The following is a 24,468-nucleotide window of genomic DNA, read 5'->3' as shown; positions in this document are numbered from 1 at the left end:
TCTGTTTTGTTTTACACACATAGTAGGCCTACTTTTATAGTAGGCTATATTACGAAATTACCTAGGCTGACTTGATGCCTCAACAGACAATGACTTTAATTATCTAGCCTACAGTTAAATAAAGCGCTTTGGTGAGAACTAAACAAATATTTAATTACTACATCAGTAATTTTTCGCTAGCAATTACATCAGAAGTGGAAAAAGTACATTTACTCACAAAAACTGACCAGCAAACGCAACTTTCGCCGCCATTTTTTTTGTAACTCAACTGTCACGGACGCTGAGAGTCTGCTGGCAAAAAGAGAACGCCAGAACTCGTGAACGAGAAACTACATTTGTATTACTCAACAGGTAAGTAAAGTAGGCTACCATATTGAACAGATAAATTGTGTGTAAATCCACGTGTATCTCATTGTAAAACATATTTTGGAGCATTTCGTTAGGTTGTTGTCGCACTTAGACGGCTTGGGATAGCTTTCTATCTAACGTTAAGCATGGTTAACGTTAAATCTCAGCCTCGAATGTTTTACAAAATTAACCATATTCATCCTTACAGTCACGCTGTGTTTTGAAGCACAACCAAAAACAATGTTCTTCCGCAAAATAGACGTTTTTTTGTTTGTTTTGTTTGTTACCGAAGGTTAACTTCGGCTATACAGGCGAGGTTAGTGTAACTTTGATATTAGCTAACTTATGCACTGTATTTAATAACTTAAGTAGTCCATTCCCATCACTGTCTCTCCCCCCACTTGATGTGTAGATCAAAACATTCCAATAAAACATATTTTCTGTGTGACTAACAGGCGCATGTGATGATAGGGCTTCCAGTAAGCGCGTGTGTGCGCAGCCAACGCTATGTGTGAGGTTTGCGATCAGGTGCTGTAGTAGCCTACAAGCCTGGAGAAGCAGTTATCTCTCTCCTCTCAGATGAGCCTCTATTGCATGTTTCAGAGCTGCTATTACAGCCCTGGCTTATGATTCTAATTACCCAGATTATATAATTAGCTAGTCAATGTCTGCATCCTGCAGGGGTGAAGTGCGCACGCAGGTGTTTATGAAAGAGCTCGAGGTTGCGTGTGCTTTAGGAGAAATGATCGTTTTAGTAAGGCCCGTGACAGACAGGGTGAACTGCTGCTTGTGAGGTGGTTGAGGGGGTAATTGTGTGGTTTCGATGCTGCAAACTCATTTTCATAAGAGCAAACCACACCGCTGAAAAGAAGCGTTTGAGCGTCAGACAGAAACTCTGTAGCCCCGGGACAGACAGGAGCTGTCAGCAGGGTTCTCCTGCGTCCTGTTTTGTTCTTGTGTCAAACAGTTTTTCTCTCTTCAGATCCCGAGGTTAGACGGGTTTTGGATACATATTAAATCATTGTCTCATTTCAAGTTAATTTGCAAAAATTAAGAGCAATTAGTAAAATAGGGACAGGGAATCTTGTTTTCACCACTGAATAATACAAAAATATATAATAATTTTTATCCACACAGTTTGGACATTTCCTCAGAATTGCCTACTTTATATATCAAATGTCTGGTTTTATTTCTTGTTATAAACTCGCAGTGAGGGGAAAAAACTTGTGGTTGTGAGATAAAATAATGATAGTGTAGCCTGAATGATTCTGTAAAATTCGGAATATAATTTTTAAGGTGACCAGATTTCTGCAATGGAAACAATGGCATTTATTAGTTCAGATGTCAAAATGAATTAAGAAATGGAGAGATTTTTTTCCCTCTTTTTTTCATATTCAGTATACAGCCATTAACCGGAAAAAAAGTGCATGTAGCAATGTAGGGGTGTGACACACTTAAATATCAAGAGTGCAAAATAGACACTATTTTCTACAGATGACATTTTCTCACAAATGACAATTCATCTTCGCAAACTTTAAGTCTATAGTGGAACTATTTACATTTTTTAATTTTTTTTTATGTTTGTGTTTTTTTAAATGGATCTTTATTATTATTATTATTATTATTATTATTATTATTATTATTATTATTATTATTATTATTATGTTAGGCTCATCTTGAGCATTCTGCACATGTAGGCCTACTTTTATTTATTTATTTTTCATACCTGGATGTGCTTGCACCCACAAACTTTCAGGAATGTATAAAATTGTGTGCAAAACAATCCCGCACCCTGCAGGCCCTGTTAGGCTATAGTACAGTACACAAACAGCAATTACTTTGATTTAGCATGGATACTAGCTATGCAAATACAGATAAAGGTGTCTCGTTTAATAATTGATTGATGATGATAATACTGATCTCTTCTGTTTTGCAGGCCATTTGTGTTGTTTTGAATGTGCTGTGAAACAGATTTTTTGGGGGACAGCTTCAGCTGGACAGGGGCCTGATTATCTTGCCCCCTCGCTCAAGGTAAAGTGATTTTTCAATGGATTTTTATAATGAAAATAGTTTAATGAAGATGCTTTAAAAATCACAGTTGCCAAGTGCATGCTTTCTAGCATTAAAATTAGGCCACTGCGACATTCTGGTTAAGGACTGTCTGTTTCACAGTCACATTTTGATTGGCACATTTGACACACACCTGCTATGAATTTCCCACGCCATGAAGAATGCAGCTCTACTAGGCTGAAGTGTGTGTGTGTGTGTGTGTGTGTGTGTGTGTGTGTGTGTGTGTGTGTATTTACTTACACTGCAGCCTAAGTATTTAATTTCTAATTCTTGTTACATGCTATTATAAACTCATTCTGCATGAATTAAATTACATTTAAAAAGAAGAAAAAAGGGAAACATAGGCTAAACACATTCAGTAAATTTAGCTCAAAATACTGTTGTTTGTGGAAATAAAGTTCAAATATTTTGCCAGGTTACCCAAATATGTCATTCCATAGCAAATACATGACACAGCAACACTACACAATATTATTGTCACAAGGACAATGACTCCATCATGGTTTTCTGGAAATGAGTAATAGCATCGTATGAAATAATCAACTAACTACAACTAATTATCTAGCCTCTAAACATGATAAACAGAGCTCCGGAAAAATAAGAGACCACCTAACATTGAGAAATACAATGTTTTCCAGAACTGGATATATCATGTTTAGAGGGCTAGATAATCAGGTGATTATTTCACTGTATTGTTAATGTTTGTCACTGGTTGAATTTTTTTTTTCACTTTACTTTTCTGTGTTGTTTACTCACTGCATTTCTGTCAGGACCACTATAATCAAATATGATTGATGGACTATTAGCATATATTTTGGATTGCAGTATGCTTCCATTCCGAGAGAGAACTCTCTGTGCATCCATGGAGCCAAGCATGGATAAGAGCAAGGGAGAGCAGCGATAAACCCCACTTAAGGTAAAAATGCTCATAAAATGAAAAAACACATTTCAACTTTTTGGAAAAGATGATTTCTGTCACTGCTGTGAACTGACCAACACACAGAATATCAAAAACTTTAGGAGTTAGCTGATCACCAGGTACCAGCACAATAACACACTCAGCAAAATATTGTCTAATTATCATTATCGAGAAAATTCCAGAAAATATTGAGATATCATTTTTTGTCAATATCGCACACCCCTAGCTGACAGCCAGCTGATGCGAGTTTGACTAACATGATCTGCCAGAACTGACGCTATACGCTTGATGAACACACAACGCTTGTTCCTGTTTAGGGCTTCTTTTTAAAAATTATATACACACAATATCAACACTATCTCACAACCAGTTTGTATGTATTTTACGAAGTGGCAAATCCATATGAATTTGTATGATTTGTTTAAACCCTAGTGGCGGTTTAGGTTTAGGAGCAGGGTAATGGTAGTTAATTCATAAAAATTCATTCATTCATTTACGAATGCTATGGTGCCCAATCTCATTGCCATGAGATTGGGCACCATAGCATTCTACCATGTTAGTCCAGTGTGCACTTCAAAAATACCAGCTATTACTCATTTCCATGATAGTGTCATTTGTCCTTGAAAAAATATTGTGTACTTGTGTTAGTGTTGCTGATGTCATTTATTTGCCATGGAACGACATATTTGAGTAACTTTGCAAATTATTTGGACTTTATTCCCACAAACATCAGTATTTTGAGTTTAATTTACTGAATGTGTGTAGCCTATGTTTTCTTTTTCTTTTTAAATGTAATTTTCTTTGCAGTTCACTAGAATTGGTCTGTGCATCTACAGCTTTTTAATTCATGCAGAATGACTTTATAATGGCATTTAAAAAGAATTCAAAATTAAATACTTGTAAATTAGATGTCAGTTCCATCATTTACAGGTCATTTGTACTTTCCATTAATTCTAATTTTCTGTATATTGAACATTCATTTGCATTCGATTCTCTCGTCTGGTGTCGTTTGCAGAACAAGATTGCTGCTGGTGTGTTTGTTAGGAAGGGCATTATCTGAAAATGAGCTGAATGAAGGAATGGCGTAATGCCACACATTTAAGCAGTTTATAGGGCAGGAATCTTCATGACTGATCTACTGCCCCCTGCTGACCAGCCACTGCCCCAACCAACCGTAAACACTGCTCTCAGTACCAGCAGCTCTAAACGTTTTCGTTTTGTTTCTAATCTTAGACCCATCAATCATTGCAGACATGGTTTTCAGCAGGAGAAAGCGTGTATAGCTTAAACGCACGATGTCTGGCCGTTCAGTAGCAGTCTAAGACAGTAATTTCTGAAGACTTCATGTTTTTGTTTTGACATTTGTGTACCTCTAATGTCCTCTGGGTTTATTTTTGGGCACCATTTGAAGTTTTTATTTTTCAAGGCAATTTTAAAAAACCATTTTTGGCAGCCCTAAGTATATATTGTTGGTTTTGGGCACTTATAATTTATGTCTTGTACATGGTTATTTTTGAGATGTACTAGTGCCCAAATTACATTTAAACTGACAGACAATCTCACTCGCAGACACACGCAGAAAGACACGCAATAATGTGCAGGAGCTATTCGTGGTTGCATCCCACCCGAAATGTTTTATTATTTCTGAAATGCTGGGTGTGTTGAAAAATAGATAGTTCACAGTCTAGCACTTTTAATGAGTAGGTGCTGCGCTCTCGGGTTTCTGTCGTGTGTATTTGTGTACGAACGGCTCTCAGCTATACCGCAAAACTATGAGACGACACTGTCTGTCCCACTTTGATGCTTTCATGCTGCATTTGACTGCTCTTCCAGGCTGCTATGACCTGGATTGAAATAATGCAGACACTTGTTCGTTTTTTTCCTCCCCAGCAGGCACGCTCGGTCATTCCTGTTATCCTGTGCATTTTAAACTTCAATTTTTAAAAGAATGTATACGCTTTGATGTGATTTTGAAGACATATTGCTATAAGAAGACAAAACTATTAGGAGGCATGCTATTTTAATTATACTTTCATTACATAAAGAGCTAAAAGTTACTGTTCAGTGAGGGATTGATATTACTGTAGCTTTCATGAGAGTGTCAACTTAGTTAATTGTGGTATTTTCTTTAAAATAATATAGACTTTGTTTTATTTAATTTAATTTAATTATTAAACTTTAAAATAAAAGGAAATCCCTCACACTATTGATACTTTTATTAACAACGTTTCGGTCTCATGACCTTCATCAGGAACATAGCCATATTACTCAAACTCCATCACATTTACAAAGATAACATGACCAGTCATTGTAGAGAAGCACTGATTAGTAATCACACTCAATGACTGAATATCTCATTAGCAAAATCATTAGCACCTATGGACCAATGGTTCTCTACAATGATTGGTCATGTTATCTTTTTAAATATGATGGAGTTTGAGTTAAATGCTCCTGATGAAGGTCATGAGACCAAAAAAAACCAACCTTTCAACGTTTTATTTTTTATTTATTTTTATGTCTGCAAGTATCGATAGTGTGCGGGATTTCTTTTATTTCCTTTTTTTCGTGGGATTTACACCTATCTATTATCAACAGGTGTGCGATGGTAATTGTCTATTAATTATTAACCTTTAAGAAACATGCTCTTATCACTGTATTAAAATTTGTTTACAATTTTCTTATTTATTTTTCAGTGGCAATAGAATGAGGCAATGCTCAGCAAGGAACTGAGCGAGTTAAAGGGATAGTTCACCCAAAAATTACAATCTGCTTACCCACCAGGGCATCCAAAATGTAGGTGTGTTTGTTTCTTCAGTAGAACACAAATGAAGATGTTTAACTCAAACTGTTGCAGTGTGTCATTCGTATAATGCATGTCAATGGTAACACATGAGAGTATGAAAACTATGAGAGTAAAAAAAAAAACCTGCACATACAAATCCATATTAAACCCTGCGGCTCGTGATGACACATTGATGTCTTAAGACACAAAACGATAGGTTTGTGCAAGAAGTGATCACACGGTGAGGCTGTTGGACATAGTGGCGTATTAGAGGTAAAAAAATTATATACGGTTCAATATCTCACTCTTATATTTTGATAATATGCCTATTAGTTTTTTATATTTAATGCATCACAGAATTGATCAAATTCATTGCTAATAGTTGAAAAATTATGTTTGTGCAGCTGTTTTCCCTCCAAAAAGAGGCCTTTTGAAAAACGGATTTTTAGGGATTTTACACAATGACTATCAGTATTAAAAGTGATATTGAGTGCACTGGAACTTATAAATCTATAAATAGAGAATAAAGTACCAATAAAAAATAAAAAATCATTAGCTAAATTTCCAAGAAAACCATTTAAAAATATTTTGATGACAGAAAGAACAAAAATGAGAAATGAGAATAGTAACACTTTATATTAAGTGTCATTTACTACTATATACTTGCATCATAAAATGAGTACAATGTACTTACTGTATTCTTATTGTTTTGCTAAACACTTTTTCTGCTATTGAGGTAGGAAATGGGTAAAGTTAGGGACAGGTGGGGTGGCACAGATGGGTTAAGATGGAAGGGAAGGGTCAATAGTGTAATCATAATTACAGAAATGAATTACAGCTTTAATTACATGCAGGTATTTAAAATGCAAGTACAGTGTAAAAACATGGACATATGTATTAAACGATTACTTTAAATTATTACATAATTAAAGACACCTAATATGAAGTGGGACCAATTTTTCTTAATACATTTTAAATTGTTCATGTTTAAAGTAAGAACAGCACCCATGACACATGTCAATATTCACTCAAACCAAAGAAGTAAAATAATTATGAAATAGTGTTATTTCAAATGTTATTTGATTTTACTAGTTACATTTTGTCATTTGTTTTGTTTTTGAATTGCTTATTTCTCAAAACTCTACACACAAAACCACGAAATGCACTAAGCATGCAAAACATCACACATCAAAAAATTTTTGATACAAAACCATCAAGTGATTAGCCATATACATGTCAAACTACACAGATGTGAAAAATATAAAATTACACTACTATATTGTGTCTTGCATATGAGTGTACATTAGTTTGTCATGGCACTCAAACATACTAAAGGTGTTGAGCGTTTGTTTTCTCCCTTAGTTTTGGTTCCTTTAGGCATATGTAAACACTGCAATCGTGCTCGGATCCACACCAAAAACAATAACAATCGCTCCGAGACTGCTTGAACATGGTCTCGGCTTAAATGCAAACAAACTCGGGGGCGGTGGCGCTTGAGGTGTGAAAGCAATCCGAAACGGACCAATGGACCAAGTGGTATTATAATTCATAATAGGAAATGTCCTATATAAATACCAGTAATTGAGTGAGCACATTAGTTAGCACATTTGAAAAGCAAAAGAGCACCTCTAAACCTTAATTTTGTAATTGCACTTTTCAACTGGAGAATGCTTTTCTGTGAAGCCTTGATTTCTGCATTGTAACATTAAAAATTATATTAAGCGATTATATTAAATCATTATATGCTTTGCAAGTTTGCCTTGTGAAAGCAAACTGAACCGAGAAGAAAATGTAAAATTAGGACCCGGTTTCGAAACAAAACAAATGATCTGTGAAAACGCCCCCAAGTGAACAAATTGTGTAATTTTTCTTTTTTCTTTTTTTCATGCATTATTGTTGAGTGCAAATAATCTGTAAATGAGTGTGGCAGTGTTTCTCCAATGAAACACAAGTGTTGTTAGTTTTGAGTGATAAAGAATTGTGTAATGTAGAAAACGCTTTAGGATTTATTTTACGATTGCTAACGGATTGTAAAGCAGATAATGTGCTTGAGGTTTTGCTGACTTGGTCTGAAGATAAGGTACATGAGTGAATGGTTTCACTGAGTGGGCCTTAAGTACCACTTTAAAGGTGCACTATTAATGTTTCCGTCTGCTAGAGGACACCTATTCAAAACAGGCGTAGTTTGATGACGCCAGGTCTGAGCACAGCATCTTGGGACATGTGGTCTTCACCTCAAATAGGACTCAAATAGGAGAAATCATGTTGATGGATGCAATTATTAACGTTAATGTAGTGTGAAGCAGAGCAGGACCGAGTGTTGTGGAGCTGAGCACGGCCGCTGGAGCGATTGTTAAACAAACACACGACCTTGCGAGCAGCGGGGCTTTTATTATGATGGGACGAGACACAGTCGCTATTCCTGCTTTTCCGGTCCATGAGTTGAGGTAATGCAGCTCGGTTTATCATATTAGATACATTTAAGTGTATTTAAAATTATGTTATGACGTTACTCTGTGCGTTCATGCTGCGGCTGATAAGAGTAAAGCGCCTTTGCCAAATAAACGGAAACCTGGTAACTCCGATATGACGCGATTGACAGGCGACTCCCTGAGATGCTATGCTCAGACATCCCGGCTCCTTGGTTAAAATAGCAATTTTCTCACAATTTACAAATTGTTGGAAACATTTGGGATATTGTAAGTACTCAACTGAACAAAATATATAACACTGGCCTAGTGGTTTTTGGATATTTTACTGCAAAAATACTACATAGTGCACCTTTAAGTGTGTAAGCATTTCTAAAAAACTGGTCAATATGCGCCCTTGATGTGCACTTTTGCTGAGCCCACACTGAATGGATCTTTTCCCGACAGTCAAAGCAGCATTACGTCATAATGTGCGGACTTGCTTTGCTAAGACCTACATGGACATATTATGGGGACATGAAAATGTACTGCACAACACAAGTGACCCGACTGATTTTGGGTTCTCCTGCCCCAGTGTTTAATGTCAGCAGTGCATGTGTGTTTCTGGATGGAGTGTAGCAGTGGCTGGCCTCTGTGGCACGGTCCACGATGGTGTGTGTGCAAGTGCTATTTCAGGTTGCCGTGTGTCTGTCTCTCATAAAGCCAGACGGGTTCTGTTGCTGCTCACTTTACACTCTGTGTGTGAGTTTGCACATTGACTCGACAGCTCTGATGTGGTTTGATGCCTGTGTGGTCCCGAGAGGAGAGAAAGGAGGGCAGGAGGGAGAGAGGGTGGGTCACGCTCAGCACTTATAGTATTACACATTATTAAAAGACAGTCGAACACAGAGGAGAGTTTCAAAGTGAGAACGCCTGACTTTGACGCTACTGTTCACTCAGTCTACTGTCATTCCTTTAGAGAGAAAAATGAGGGAATGATTTCCAGACTCACATTTTCCAAACAGCTACAACGCTGCTGCTATTTCAGCAGATGCCAAGTGCTAGAGAAAGACCAGAGATGGAGTCGTAGAGAAGAGAGAGGCAGGGAAACCACAGATCAGCTCAAACGCACGTCTTGAGTCTCTTTTGCTTTGCTTCTATGCCGAAGGTTGAGTTTGTCATATATTCACCCTTGTCATTCCAAACCCATATGACTATTTCTTCCTTATAAAGAACACAAAAGATCACTTGTATGCATGTCTTGTGATCGATCGCTTTGTCTCAGCTTTTTCTTGTGTTCAGGAGCCCGTCTATTTTCTAACGTATTTTAAATCATACACTTCAGGATCACTCTTCTCATATCCAAGGACCTCGGGTGTGCTTCTTTTGCCTTCAGAACTGCCTTGATTCCTTTGGGCATATAGATTCAACAAGGTGCTGGAAACATTCCTCAGAAATGTTGGTCCATTTTAACATGAATTCAGATCTGGGCCCGTATTTATCAAGCATTTTAGGATTATTCACTATAACACTGCTAAGAATTGACTTAAGAGTAAAAAAAAATATTGGGAAAGCGGTAGTTATCAAGCATCCACAATCATACTTTAAGTAAAGTGTAGGACTAAATCTTAAGTGTCCGTCTTAGAGTTGATTCACGACACTTTGCTGTGCAACCAACGGGATTTTAGATGTCATAGGCATGAACCAATCACTGAATAGTGATAATATCCTTATTTAAGAATATTCTCAGATAAATTCACATTGAATGGTGTTCCTAAGAGGAGTTTAAATTCAACACACATTTGACAATAAAGAATTTTCAAGACAATAGATTATACTACAATTGAAATGTGACGTTAATTACGTACCCATTTGTGTATTATAAAAAACTATATATAACAAGCAGATACGACTGCATGCATCATTTATTCAGAAAGTACAAATATCCCAAGTGTTCCGAGGCCAAACGATTGATTTGTGTGAAGAAAATCCCCAAAAGCAATCAGAACGTCGAGTCCATCCGCCAAAGATTAATAATAAATTTCAAATATTGCCGCCGGAAGAAACGTCACGTCAGCTTTGACAGCATTGGCTGTCGTGTGTCTCGTGACCAATTGCGTCATTATGCCAGCTTTGGTTGTAAAATGCCATTGGCTCTCGTGTGTTTTGTGACCGATCGCGTCACTTTCCGTGTGTATCAATTGAATTAGTAATATGAATGAACGAGTGCGTGTGTGTTCTGTTCACAAAGGGGCGCGATCATCATTTCAACAACTAAAACATTAATATCAACTCTGTTGTTCACATGAAGATATCGTATGACTTCAGAAGACTTGGAATGCAACATGAGTTAATACTTTTGTGCAGTTTTTTGGTCAGTTTTTGCAATAAATACATGTGACTGTACATTTATTTGCCTGTTACGTGTTTTATATTGTTGAGAGTTGGTAGGTTGAGGGTAGGAGTGGAGTTTGTTGCTTCAAAATATAAAATTAGGCTATAAATATTCATTCTGTGAGATCAGGTTGGCATCGCCTATGATAAACATTGCGTTTGTTTACGCGAAGTCATGATGTCATGTTGCGCATCTGGAATGGAGAAAAAATATTACCACTTAGCACCTCCGGTGGACGTTTCACCCAAAAAGTGCAGGTAAATGTACCTGGAAAAATGTAGGCAGAGTCACGTATTTCCAATGAGCCTGGGTTGTCTCATTTTCAAACAATTCAAAAACATTCTTCCTCTTCTAAATTTTTTGTTTGTTTGTTTTTTTGCATGTCTCTGTCTCTTCAGTGCCCTCACAAGCCCCTACTGGCAACTCCTAATCGGTTGAGAGACCTTCTGAGCTGTCTTAAATAACTGGGAGAGTAAGAGTGAATCTTAGCTTTAAGAAATTTGATAACTTGCTTTTATACTTAAGTTTGAAAGTAGGAGTACATTCTCAGCACTTAAGAGTAAAATTACACTTTAAGAAGCTTGATAAATACGGGCCCTGGTGTTTCTGAAGGCCATTTGAGTTTAATGAACTCAAGCCATCAGAAGATGGGTACACTGTGATCATGGTCAGCGACATTGTTAGCTTGTGGCATTAAAACAATGCTCATTCGGTACTAAGGGGCCCAAAGTGTGCCAAGAAAACAACATCTCTCACCATTACACCAGCAGCATCAGCCTGAACACTTGATACAAGGCAGAATGGATGTATGCGTTCATGTTGTTCATGCCAAATTCTGACCCACCAACTGAATGTCATGGCAGAAATTGAGACTTATTTTTCAGGAAACAAACTTTTCAAACTTCTATTGTCAGTGATTCGGTGAGGCCCTGTGCATTGCAGTGTCAGTTTCCTGTCCTGTGGCACCTGGTGTGGTCTTCTGCTGCTGTAGCTCACCTGCTTTCAAGGTTGGACAAGGTGTTGTGTTCAGAGATGCTCTTCTGCAGACCTCAGTTATAAAGAGTTGTTATTTGAGTTTCAGTTGCCTTTCTATCAGCTTGAAGTGAGAGCCTGGCCATTCTCTACTGACTTCTATTTTTTTAACCAGGATTGCCGCTCACTGGATATTTTCTCTCTTTTTTTTGGACCATTCTCTGTAGACCGTAGAGATGATTGATCAGTAGATCAGCAGTTTCCAGCTCGTTTGGCAACAACAACTATGTCACGTTCAAAGTCACCTAAATCACATTTCTTCCCTATTCTGAGGCTCAGTGTGACCTTCAGCAGATTGTCTTGCATGCCTAAATGTTGCAGCCATGTGATTGGCTGATTAGATATTTGCATTGACTACCTGTTCAACTGCTTGTCAGTGCAAATATCTAAATATTTTCAAAAACATCAAAGGAAATCTTGTGCACCATATTTGCAGTGTTACCTGTTCAGCAGATAGTCTTACATGCCTAAATGTTGCAGCCATGTGATTGGCTGATTAGATAATTGCGCTGACAAGCAGTTGAACAGGTAACACTGCAAATATAGTGCTCAAGATTTCCTTTGATGTTTTTGAAAATATTTCCTTGTACAGCAAAGCACAGCTTGAACATTTTGCTAAAGACCTTTGTCTTCCATAGAAGAAATAGTCATATAGGTTCAGAGCGACATCAGGGTGAGTAAATGATGAGAGAAATGTATTTTTGGCAGTCATGTTTCTTTTAACAAGACTACAGTTGACAGAAAGTTGAGAACTAAAATGTCTTGACGGTCAGCAGTTTATACCAGTTCTGTAATCATTTTCCTAAACAAATGTTTTTTCTTGTTCTTGTTTTTTCCAACTTGCTCTGAAAATGTGACTTGTAATGGTAAAGCGGCCTGTAACTCCCAAACCCATGTGGAGTTTCTTTGAGTTTAAATTGCCTGCTGATGTATTCCTTTGCCTCAGCTTTTACTTGTGTTCAGGAGCACCATTTTCATCTCTCTAAAGACATTTAGCATTCTCCAAACCGGCCATTTCATTTACTCCCATAGATGCTAAAACAAGTAACCCTTCAAGAAATGTTATACTTTGCAGTATTTACAAGACCCAGTAAGTATCAAAAATGTTAACACTAAATCCATTTTATAGTTTTGTTTGAGCCTCATTATGGTTTGATTTCTATTCAGGCCGTCTCTGTTTAAAACATTTTCCAGCGCTGACTCACAGTTACCGTGTAACTTTGATGTGATGTTTTGGAGTGAACAAACGCCCTCCTTCAGATATGATGTCTAAGCATATATTTGTCAGAGGGTAAGTGGTTTGCACTTTGTTAACCAATGTTGGCCAATAATGTATGTTGTGTGGGATAAACTTGTTTTTCTCAGAGTGAGCGTTTAAGCCCACACAGTAAGAGCGGCAGATATAACTACTGCATTTATGCAAACCTGCCATTTTAATGCAATGTGTGCTTGCTGCTCCATTACACATCATTGATTTGATGTTCCTGCAGTCTGTCAAGTCAAAACAGAGAATGAGAAGGCAACTAAACTGACATGTGATTTCACACTCCGTTATTTCCATATGTTTTATACATGTAAATGAATGTATTTAGCGGTTAATATGCTCAAGAGCTTTCAGGAGACATGGAATTAGTAGTGTGTGTGTGTTTTTGCACGTGTGTAGGTTTTTGTTTGTATTGTGAGGTAATGAACAGATGAATAATGAAACAGTCCACCTGCTGCTGTTTACTGAAGGTTGAGTCGTCGACGTGTTTAATTAGTCTCAAGTGGATGATGATTATTGTGAACAGTGTAATGACATGCTAAATATGACAAATATTAAAAAGCCTCATTAGTTGAGAGAGAAGAACAGTGATGATGGTGGCTTGTCATTCTGTTCTTTCCTTTGCATACATTTAAATAGCCTCAGCAATATTTATGGCCTAAAAACAGTGGATAACGTAATCTTGTGCCGCCCACTTCATTCAGCAAACTGCAGGGTTTTTTTGGTGACAATCTTATATTTAGAAAGGACCCATCATATTCAGCTGCCTGTGATTGAGGGGTGTTTTTTCATGTACAAGTCAAATTTTTCAGTAAATTAATCCAAGTCTAAAACTGCATGCATGTTACATGTTGGTGATTTTGTTTTGCTTCTATATTGCATAAACCCATGTAATCTATCTGGCTAAAAAGTAGCAATCAGTTATACCTTTTTGCATTTTTATTGCTCTTAATATCCTTTCTCCTGGACTAGGACTAGTAAAAGTAACAGTTTATCCTTCTCGCACCTATTGGTTCCTTAAAATCAGGTCATAGAATCCTTAGTACTTCTGACTGTTTGATTTATTAAAACAAGAAACTGGGATAGTGAAGTGGTAAAAAAAAAACATCTACATAAGATGTTTTACCAACCCACAACAGATTTAAGCCTTTAAGTACATTATTGGAACGACACCTGTAGAAATCATGTAGTGCCTGTGTTGAGCCACTAGAGGGGGGAAAGGGCCTTTAGTGCCGACGGGCACTGTTAACCAAACATTATTCATTTATGACCATGATGGCAAAAAGACAGTAATCTGATGCTCTGTGTGTGTATGTGTGTGTGTGTTCCCACAAGGATATTAATACCAGTAAATCTGGACCTTTTGGGGACTTTTTTTTTTGTGTGGTCACCATGAGGAAAAAGGCTTGTCATACCAAATGTGTTTTGAAAATGTAAAAATGCTTTCTGTGAGGGTAGTTTAGGAATTGTGTGTGTGTGTGTGTGTGTGTGTGTGTGTGTGTATGTGTGCTTGTTTTTGTGACACAAATGTGTATAATGACATGGGTATGACAGGTATTATAGAAAAGGGTGACTTTTCAAAATGCTTTTAAATCATACAGGTTGAGTTTTTTTGAAAAAAATAAAAATGCTGAATGTTTCCTGTGATGTGTAGGTTTAGGGAAAGGGGCAGTCTAGGGGGATAGAATATACGGTTTGTATACGGTATAAAAACCATTATGCCTATGGAATGTACCCACAATTCACAAAAACAAACGTTTTTGTGTGTGTGTGTGTGTGTGTGTGTGTGTGTGTGTGTGTGTGTGTGTGTGTGTGTGTGTGTGTGTGTGTGTGCGCGTGCGCGCCTGCATGTTTGTGTGTGTGTGTTTACAAATGGTAAAGTTAAGACGTGCGCGCACACAAAAACATGCAATTTTATCAGCATGTGTGCTCTGCCATGCCGCCTGAAATTTTTAACAAATTGGATTGCAAATTGAGCTTGGATCATCGTGGAAGATCATAATTTGATTTCATTAGAGTCTTTAAAGTTAGTTATTTCTAGAGGATGCCATGAAGCTGAGTAGGCGAGATTACTGGAGACTTAAGAGAAAGTACAGTATGTTAGGCAGGCGATAAGATAATCAAAGATGGCAAAGTTTTCTCTTTGATGTGCACTACTGTTCAAAAGGGTCAAAAGAAGTCTCTGATGCTCACCAAGGCTACATTTATTTGATCAAAAAGTAGAAACAGTAGTATTGTGAAATATTACTACAAAAATAACTGTTGCATTTGAATATATTTTAAAATGAATTTTACTCCATTCAGTGTCTCATGATCCTCCATAAATCATTATAATATGCTGATTTGGTACTTAAGAAACATTTATTATTATCATTGTTGAATACAGTTCAATATTGCTAGATATCATTATTTTCAATATCTTTGATCCTTTGATTAATAGAAAGTTCAAAAGAACATCATTTATATCAGATTTTTAAGAAAACACAATGTTGTCAGGTGAAGGTTGTTTATTTGTGTATTAGTGACCCGCTGGTGATATTTCATAATTTAGCTTTGGCAATAAATGAAACGCATAAAAAAGTGCAAATGACTCTACTGTCGTTAAATGTCCCATCTGGATTCGATTTATAAATAAATGAGAAAGTATCTCTATTATTGCCCACAAATTGTCACCAGGGAAACTGCTTAATGGGTCTGTTATTCTCCCACAGTATTGATATCATAATAAAGGGTACGTTTATGATATTAATGGTAATTCAATGAAAATGAGTTTGTTGCTGATGAATGGGTACTTGAGCTGAACTGATGGGTCTGTGGAGGTACATGAGACTTAAAAGGATGGGAAACACCAGAAATCTTCCTGCTCTGTCTGTTTGGTCAGATTGCATCCCGTTATTCGTGTACAAGGATGTGTGTGCTGTAACTGAGAATTATTACACAGCTGCCGTCCACATGATGCTCTCTCTCTCTCTCTCTCTCTCTCTCTCTCTCTCTCTCTCTCTCTCTCTCTCTCTCTCTCTCTCTCTCTCTCTCTCTCTCTCTCTCTCTCTCTCTCTCTCTGCGCTAATATCTCATAGAGGTTCGTGACCCTGTGCGTCTTCATCATGGCTGCTTTCCCCTCCGTCTGTCTCTGAGCATGCGGCTGTCTGTCTCCCCCTGCCGTGTTCCGGCTCTGATCCATGTGGGTCATGTCTGGGTGTGGGAAGAGTGTCGCAGCATTCCACACAGCCGTGTTTTCATCCAGAGCGTTGTCTCCGATAGCTGGAATGTTTCAGTGGTACTGGAATGTTTTTTTCTCTGTGTAGTACAGTCGTATCTTCCTTTTGAACTTGTGGAGTGACTCTCTTCTGTTTTCACACTCCGTAAATCAACACGACAGCTTTCGCAAACAATCCTCATGCCCTGGCGTTGGTAGCATAAACATTAAACTCTGCTCGCCAGACGGTTTAATGCAAAGTTAATTTAGTGTTTTTATATACATGTACTATTATAGTATTTATTAAAACTGCAGTTTTTGTCGCCTTTTGCAGCCTCTTTGTCGCCATCTCTATTTGAAACGTGCAATTACAGTTATTTGCGGAATTAATATATTTATGTGGGTTGTGCATCGGTGTAGCCTGACAAGCCAGACCCACATCAAGATGTTTGGTCTGGAAACTCACCATAGACAGGGCTCAATCCGAGAGGCGGGATAAACGGTTGTCTTTCAAACTCCCTCTGCACGCGATAGGATAGCGCTACACCAACCAGAGCAACGAAGGTGAAACAGAGGTCGTTGATAGATTAAACATTCGCCGTATCCGGTCGGCAAAACTCAGAACACATCTTCCCTTTTTAAGAATGACTTCAGTGTCGTTCTTTGTCCTTTTCTCAGAGTCAGAGAAAAGCTTAACTCCAAGTCTTCCAGAGTCGCGGTCAGAGCTGATTCGAAAGACTTTTCTGTCTTTACTAGAAGCACGCAAGCCCAACTCAGCCGTTGTCATTATGGCCCCGCCCACCGACTCTATAGATGTTGTGATTGGCCTGGCAAGAGTTAGGGGAATACAGCTCAGAAGGGTATTGAGAGTTGCTAGACGACACTTGCGGGCAGATTAAAATTGCTGCTGCTAGGGTGCGTCTAGATTCCTAGGCTAGCATCAGTGGCACCTCAGAGCGGATTAATCTAATGTTTTGAGGAGTGTGTAATAATGAGTTTCAATGGAAAATGTCAAGTAACATGTCTGCCACATTTGTTCTGACTTACTGAGAAAAAAAAGCATTACAATAAATTGTGCTGCCAACAGGGATTTAATCTAAAAATGAAATCTAGCGTTACCCGTAGATTTTAATTTCTGTACTAGGGCTGTCAACGAATATTCTAAATTCGAATATATATTCGAATAGTAAAAAAAAAAAAAACGAATTTCGAAGGTGAAAATTAATATTCAAATTTAAAAAAAAGAAAAAAAGAAATCCCCCGCCTCGGTCGTAGGGGCGTGGCTGTCTGCTTTGCGAGTGAGCGCACACATGGGGGTTCACGGACAGGTCACAGGAGTCCCACTGTCACTGCTGAAAGTTGACGCGTCTTGCAGGAAAGATGGCAGAAAGTGCAGAGCCCAATTCGACCGCAGCAGAGAAAGAGATTTTAACTCCATAATCTAAAAAGCCATGTCTGGAAGTACGTTGGATTTTGGTCGGTAGGAGGTACAATTGTTGAGCCGCGAGAAAGTTATATGCAAGCTATGTAAGATACAGTTAGCATACCATGCCTCATTTTATTTAACGTTAAATAGAAACATTACTAAAATGTAGGCTACTGTACTGATTGAAGAGATATTGCATGAATAAAGGATAAATGCACTGCTTCCACTGGTGTGATTATTTACCATGTCAAGGAAAAAGCTCCATGTTTAGCACAGCACAGCATGATCAGGGCGTTCAATATGCTGTTAATTAATAATAATATTTGTTTCAATCACTGAACGAAGCCTGCTATATTTGGGACAAGAGTCGCGAGTGTCACGACCTTAAATGGCTTGCACAACTTGATCAGCACTCAAAGTTTGTTCATTTAAACCATTATCCGCAGTGAGGGCGAGAGAGAGAGGTCTGCCCTCTGCGGTCTTGGCCATTAGTTAATTTATAATAATTATATAATTTATAATAACAATCTACTTGTTTTTGTGTAAGTAATACATTGTCAAAATTGTATAAACTTAAATAGACAAACTATACAAGTATTTAATGTCTCTGTATTAATTTGTCCTGTTATTGACAAAATGCGCACCCAGATGTTCGAATAGTTTGAATATTCGTGTTTGTTTTAGAGGGAATATTCGAACGTCATTTTTGAGCAATTTTGACCGCCCTATTCTGTACAGTCTAATCTTTTGCTTTTGACTACAGGTGAATCTCCAGTTGTCACTGATGATTGTCGTTTGAACCTTTCTGGATTAAAATCCGCCATTAAGATAAACATCGACAATCTTAAATTTCCTGCGGAAAGCTACCAGTACCACTCAAATTATAACACATTATTACAAGCTTACTATTGTGAATCGGCTACGGTAAGGAGATAACACTGGTTGGTTTTATAATTGCTCAAATTAGATTTTGGATCATTTTTAACCAAAACAAATGACGGACTGCAGCTTATATATTTTCAATTCGCTTTTATATTTAGATTCAGTTCTCATTTTAATTGTAATGTGATTGTCATTATTATTATTTTTCCATTTAGCTTTATATATATTTCACCTTTAGTCATTGTAGTACTTTTCATCTAATATTAAAATTCATTGTTATTAGTGACACCAGTGGCCATTAAGTGAACTTCAGCCAGCAACATGCTGCTTTTTTTAACGCAGATCCAGACGCCATCCACACTGCTGAAAGTGATGTTTAGATGAATATGTAAATAAGTGCTGCACGCTTTCCTCTCAATAACAAAATAAACATAACATCAGCAAAAAGATATAGTCCTCACATAATAAGTATAAAATGCTTTCATATACAACCTATTACAACTTTTGTTTTCTTTTTTTTTGTTATAAGCTTTACACACTAGCAATACCAAAGTAATTAAAACATGGAATTTCTTACATTAAATCCCCTTAAATTATGTTTTTCATCCTATATTTATTTAATTTATTGTTTATTTTGATTAATGAAAACTCTTTTAATAGTTTTATATTTGGTTACAATAACAACAGGATTCAAATAGGTGGGACTTGATTTTATCCATCAATACTTTCATCAAAAATATATTTGTTTTTTTAAAGTCCACTGGTATGGGTTATTCCATCATGAGACCACTGCAATTACAGTTGGATTACCAGATATTCCCAGTTTATGAAATGTTTCAGAAACCGAACCCGTGCCCACTAATCAATTGGATCATTATTAAATGGTTACTTATTTATGATGCAATGACTTGGGCTATTTTCCATACTGACACTTTCCACAACTCGCAGAGAGCAGCTGAAAAGGAAAGATCTGGTTTTGATTATTTAAACGGAGCCGCTAAATCTCCACGCAGTGTGAGACCAATTTGTGGTGGGTGAAAAGTGGAGCCTTTTTTTATTTTATAGAGTTGTAGACTCGACAGGTCCTATTATAACTCATACAGAAGAAAGGGGTGGTCTTCTGGGATACTATACAGCTTTTATTATAAACCTTTTTATTTGCGTTCTTTAAATTATATTTTGATGAATAAATACATTTATGTATTTATTTATCTGATTTAAAACAGCATTTAAGATCTTCAAACATTACTTCTCCCAGTAAAACAGACTTTAGTTAACACAAGCAGAAGTTTCCATCAACACTCCAAGCAAGACAATGAGTCAGCATTCATAAAGTTCAGCTCAGTTAAATGTGGCTCTCAGCACAGATATGTCAAGGATGGTTCTCCACAGAGATGCTCCCAGGACAGGAATTATCGTTGGGGATTAAAATAATAATAATAAAAAAAGTTTTTTTTTTTTTTTGTATTTCTCGGAAATCAGAAAGGGGGAATTATGTGATGGATCTATGGGGAAAGAAATGTTGGAATCAGTTTTTGTCTGTATCTGGTGTTCAGATGTGTATCAAAAAAGAAGAAATTAAAGACTGTTCACCCTAAGGATGATGACAATAACGATAAAGATGTAGTTCTAATAATGTTCTAAATATAAGAATTGCAGAGTCCACAACCTAACTATAACTATAAAGGTACAGAGAAACTATAGTCAATTGTTTTCCTACTTTTATAGAACTTGAGTATTTAAAGCAGCTGGCGACAAAACTGCAGTGTGTGCTTATAATAAACCGTTTGCATTAACAATTGAATAATGTTATCATCCATGGCTGTGGATGCTAAAATAATTATTGTTTCTGGTGTGAAAAAGTCTTAATTAGATAGATTGAATAGATTGGATTGTCGTTCAAAACTGTATTTCATTTTTGGAACACAAATGAAGATCTTTTTAATGAAATTTGAGCAATTCGTCAATCCATTAACAGCAACTACACACTTTTGAATTTTCCAAAGATTGTAAAAAGATTTTAAAACTAATCCAGCTTAGGAAGCTAAAATGTGCTGCATAACACACAAGTAACCTCATTGGTTCCTGAGGAAGCTCAAACGCACTACATAACACGAGCATAAACCTCACTGGTTCTTGACGAAGCTCAAACGTGTATGATCACTGCAAAAATGCGTTTTTGCAGTGAGAGGTGCCATTTTTTAATTGATTTATGAGGTAGAGAACGTTTTGCACCCCAGGCGCCTCACGTTTTAACCGCCTGCTGCTCCTTGCGTTTTTGAAGGAAAAAAGTTGAAAAAACAACTCTCAGCAGAAAAGCACCCGTTATCGCGTCCAATCGAATGAATGGAGAAGTAGGCCTTCTGTTGTGGTGACCGTTACCTTGATTAGACTGACAGCACAGCTGATTCAACGTTTACCTAGCAGTGCGCTGCATTTTTTGGGGGTTTTTTTTGTTGCTATTTGCTCAATTAAATCTAGCCACAGGAGGTCACACGCCAGTGTACCTTTTGTGCTGGTCCTAAGCCCAGATAAATAGAGAGGGTTGTGTCAGGAAGTGCATCCGACGTAATTTTTTTTGCTAAATTCATTATGTGAATCACGAATATGACTTCCATACCGGATCGGTTGGGTCCCGGGTTAACAACAACCACCATCAGTGCTGTTGACCTACAGGGAACTGGTGGAAATTGGGCTACGGTTAGTCAAAGAAGGAGAGGAGGAAAGTGTGTTAGAAGAGGAAGGCGTGTCCATAGGCAGAGAGAAAAGAGGAAAGGCAGGAGTTTAGGACTGAAAGTAGGAACTTTGAATGTTGGTAAAATGACAGGTAAAGGCAGATAACTGGTAGATATGATGCAGCGGAAGAAAGTTGACATTCTGTGTGTCCAGGAGACCAGGTGGAAAGGGAGCAAGGCTAGCAGCTTTGGAGCAGGGTTTAAACTGTTTTATAATGGTGTGGACAGGAATAAAAATGGAGTTGGAGTGATCCTGAAGGAGGAGTTTGTGAAAAATGTTCTGGAGGTAGAGTGTCAGATAGGTTAATGAGTCTGAAGCTGGATATCGAAGGTGTGATGTTGAATGTTGTTAGTGCCTATGCTCCACAAGTAGGTTGTAAGCAAGATAAGAGACAGATTCTGGAGCGAGCTGGAAGAAGTGATGCAGACTGTTTCCAGAGGTGAGAGGGTAGTGATGGGGCAGATTTGAAGGGACATGTTGGGGAAGGGAATAGTGGGTATGAGGAAGTGATGGGCAGGTTTAGTCTTCAGGAAAGGAACCCAGAAGGTCAGAGGTTGGTAGTCTTTGCTTAAAGTATGGAGATGGCTGTGGTGAACATGCACTTTCAGAAGAGGCAAGATCGCAGGGTGTCAAATAAGAGTGGTGGCAGGAGCACACAAGTGGACTATATCTTATGTAGATGCTGTAATCTGTTGGAAATTAACGATTGTAAATTAGTGGTAGGTGAGAGCATAGCTAGACAGCATAGGATGGTGGTGTGTAAGATGACTCTGGTGGTGAGGAAGATGAAGAGAGTAAAGGCAGAGCAGAAGACAAAGTGGTGGAAGTTGGAAAAGGAAGAGTGCTGAGTGCTGTTTTCAGGGAGGAGTTGAGACAAGCTTTAGGTGGTCAAGAAGGGCTTCCAGATGACTGGACTACTACAGCCAAAATGATCAGGGAGACAGGTAGAAAGGTGCTAGGTGTGTCAACTGGAAGGAGGAAAGAAGACAAGGAGACTTGGTGGAGGAATGAGGAAGTACAGGAGAGTATCCAGAGAAAGAGGTTAGCTAGGAAGAAGTGGGACAATGAGAGGACGGAGGAAAGTAGACAGGAATATTGGGTGATGCAGTGTGAGGTTAAGATAGAGGTGGCAAAGGCCAAACAGAAAGTGTATGAGGACATGTATGCAATGTTAGATAGTAAGGAAGGTGAGAGGGATGTGTATCGGTTGTCAAGGCAGAGGGATAGAGATGGAAAGGATGTGCAGCAGGTTAGAGCTCTGCCTTTACTCTCTGCCTTTACTCTAGTGATTAACCCTCTTGGCGCCACGGTCGAGTTTTCTTGACAAGATGCATCACTGAATAAAACGGCCGATTTTGTCAAATAGGGTGTCAAATTTCATTCAACCTCCCCTCCACTAGATGGTAGACATGTTGTACTTCATCCCTGACTCATACAAACAACATGATTCAATACAAAATATACAAGCAAGATCTCATTGAATCAGTGTAAACAAAAGCGGAGCTGACGTGCGAGTGAGCTGTTTTATCAGAGCATTGTCAACGTCAGCGAGTATTGGCATTAGATTATTATTACTATTATTATTTTCTAAAAATAGAAAAAAGTAGAAAATCTCTACAGCAAAAGGCAAACCGCTACATGCATTCGGTTTGTTTCTACCATTTATTAGTAATGATTTACACAGTTTGTTTACTATTTACTATTTACATTTTGGGGGGAAAGAAGTGCTGCATTTTATCATTTAAACATGTGGCTTTTCATGAAAATTCAATAATCCAAGATTGCCCCCACGTTATGATGTCATAATATGCAAATTAGATGGGAAAATGTAATCCCTACATAAACTTAGGGTCCTCCTTAATATTTCTCTAATTTACAGAAAGTTTCTATCTTTTATCACTTTTAAGATATAGCCTTTTGAAATTAAGATGTCAAAATCGAATGTTTTGAAAAAACCTCTGGCGCCTAAAGGGTTAAAGATAGAGATGAAAATGTTTTGACAGGTGACAGGAGGATAAGAGAAAGATGGAAGGAGTACTTTGAGGATCTGATGAATGAGGAAAATGACAGGGAGAGAAGAGTTGTAGAGGCAAATATTGTTGACCAGGAAGTAGAAACTATATAGGGTGAAGTTAGGAGAGTTTTGAAGAGGATGAAGAGAGGAAAGGTCCTGATGACATACCAGTGGCAGTGTCTAGGATAGATGGCAGTAGAGTTTTTAACTAGGTTGTTCAAAAAGGTTTTAGAGAATGAGAGGATGCCTGAGGAATGGAGGAGAAGTGTTTTGGTGTCGATTTTTAAGAACAAGGAAGATGTGTAGAGTTGTGGAAACTACAGAGGTATTAAGCTGATGAGCCATACAATGAAGTTGTGGACATTTGTGATCAGCAGTATGGTTTCATGCCAGGAAAGAGCACTATAGATGCATTATTTGCTTTGAGAAGGTTAATGGAGAAGTAGAGAGAGGGTCAGAAAGAGCTGCATTATGTCTTTGTACATTTAGAGAAAGCATATGACAGAGTGCCAAGAGAGGAGCTGTGGTATTGTATGAGGAGGTATGGGGTGGCAGAGAAGTGTGTTAGAGTGGTCCAGGATATGTATGAGAGCAGTAGGACAGTGGTAAGATGTGCCATAGGTGAGACAGAGGACTTCACGGTGAAGGTGGGACTGCATCAAGGATGGGCTCTGAGCCCCTTCTTGTTTGCGGTGGTGATGGACAGGCTGACAGATGAGGTCAGACAGGAATCTCCATGGACTATGATGTTTGTGGATGACATTGTGATCTGTAGTGAGAGCAGGTAGCAGGTGGAGTAAAGTCTAGAGAGGTGGAGGTTTGCTCTGGAGAGACGAGGAATGAAGGTTAGTCGCAGCAAAACAGAATACTTGTGTGTGAATGAAAGAGAAGTGGTTCTCTTTGGGAGTGACGAGGATGGATAGGATCAGGAACGAGTGCATCAGAGGGACAGCACATGTGAGATGTTCTGGAAACAAAGTTAGAGAGGCCCGATTG

The 24,468-nt window shown here is 38.0% G+C and overlaps 1 long non-coding RNA gene across 4 annotated transcripts in view; it reads left to right on the top strand.

Moving 5' to 3' along the window:
- Positions 1-24,468, top strand: part of LOC137045371 (uncharacterized) — a 141,150-nt gene continuing 116,682 nt past the window's right edge. For all 4 annotated transcript variants that reach the window (XR_010898755.1, XR_010898753.1, XR_010898752.1 and 1 more), the window contains exons 1-2: positions 1-351; positions 2,285-2,379. This is a non-coding gene — a long non-coding RNA (uncharacterized lncRNA). The remainder of the gene's footprint in view (positions 352-2,284; positions 2,380-24,468) is intronic.

Source organism: Pseudorasbora parva, chromosome 17, assembly GCF_024679245.1.
Source record: "Pseudorasbora parva isolate DD20220531a chromosome 17, ASM2467924v1, whole genome shotgun sequence".
NCBI lineage: Eukaryota > Metazoa > Chordata > Actinopteri > Cypriniformes > Gobionidae > Pseudorasbora > Pseudorasbora parva.
Note: the sequence above shows the minus strand (reverse complement) of the source record. Positions and strands in the feature narration are given on the sequence as shown.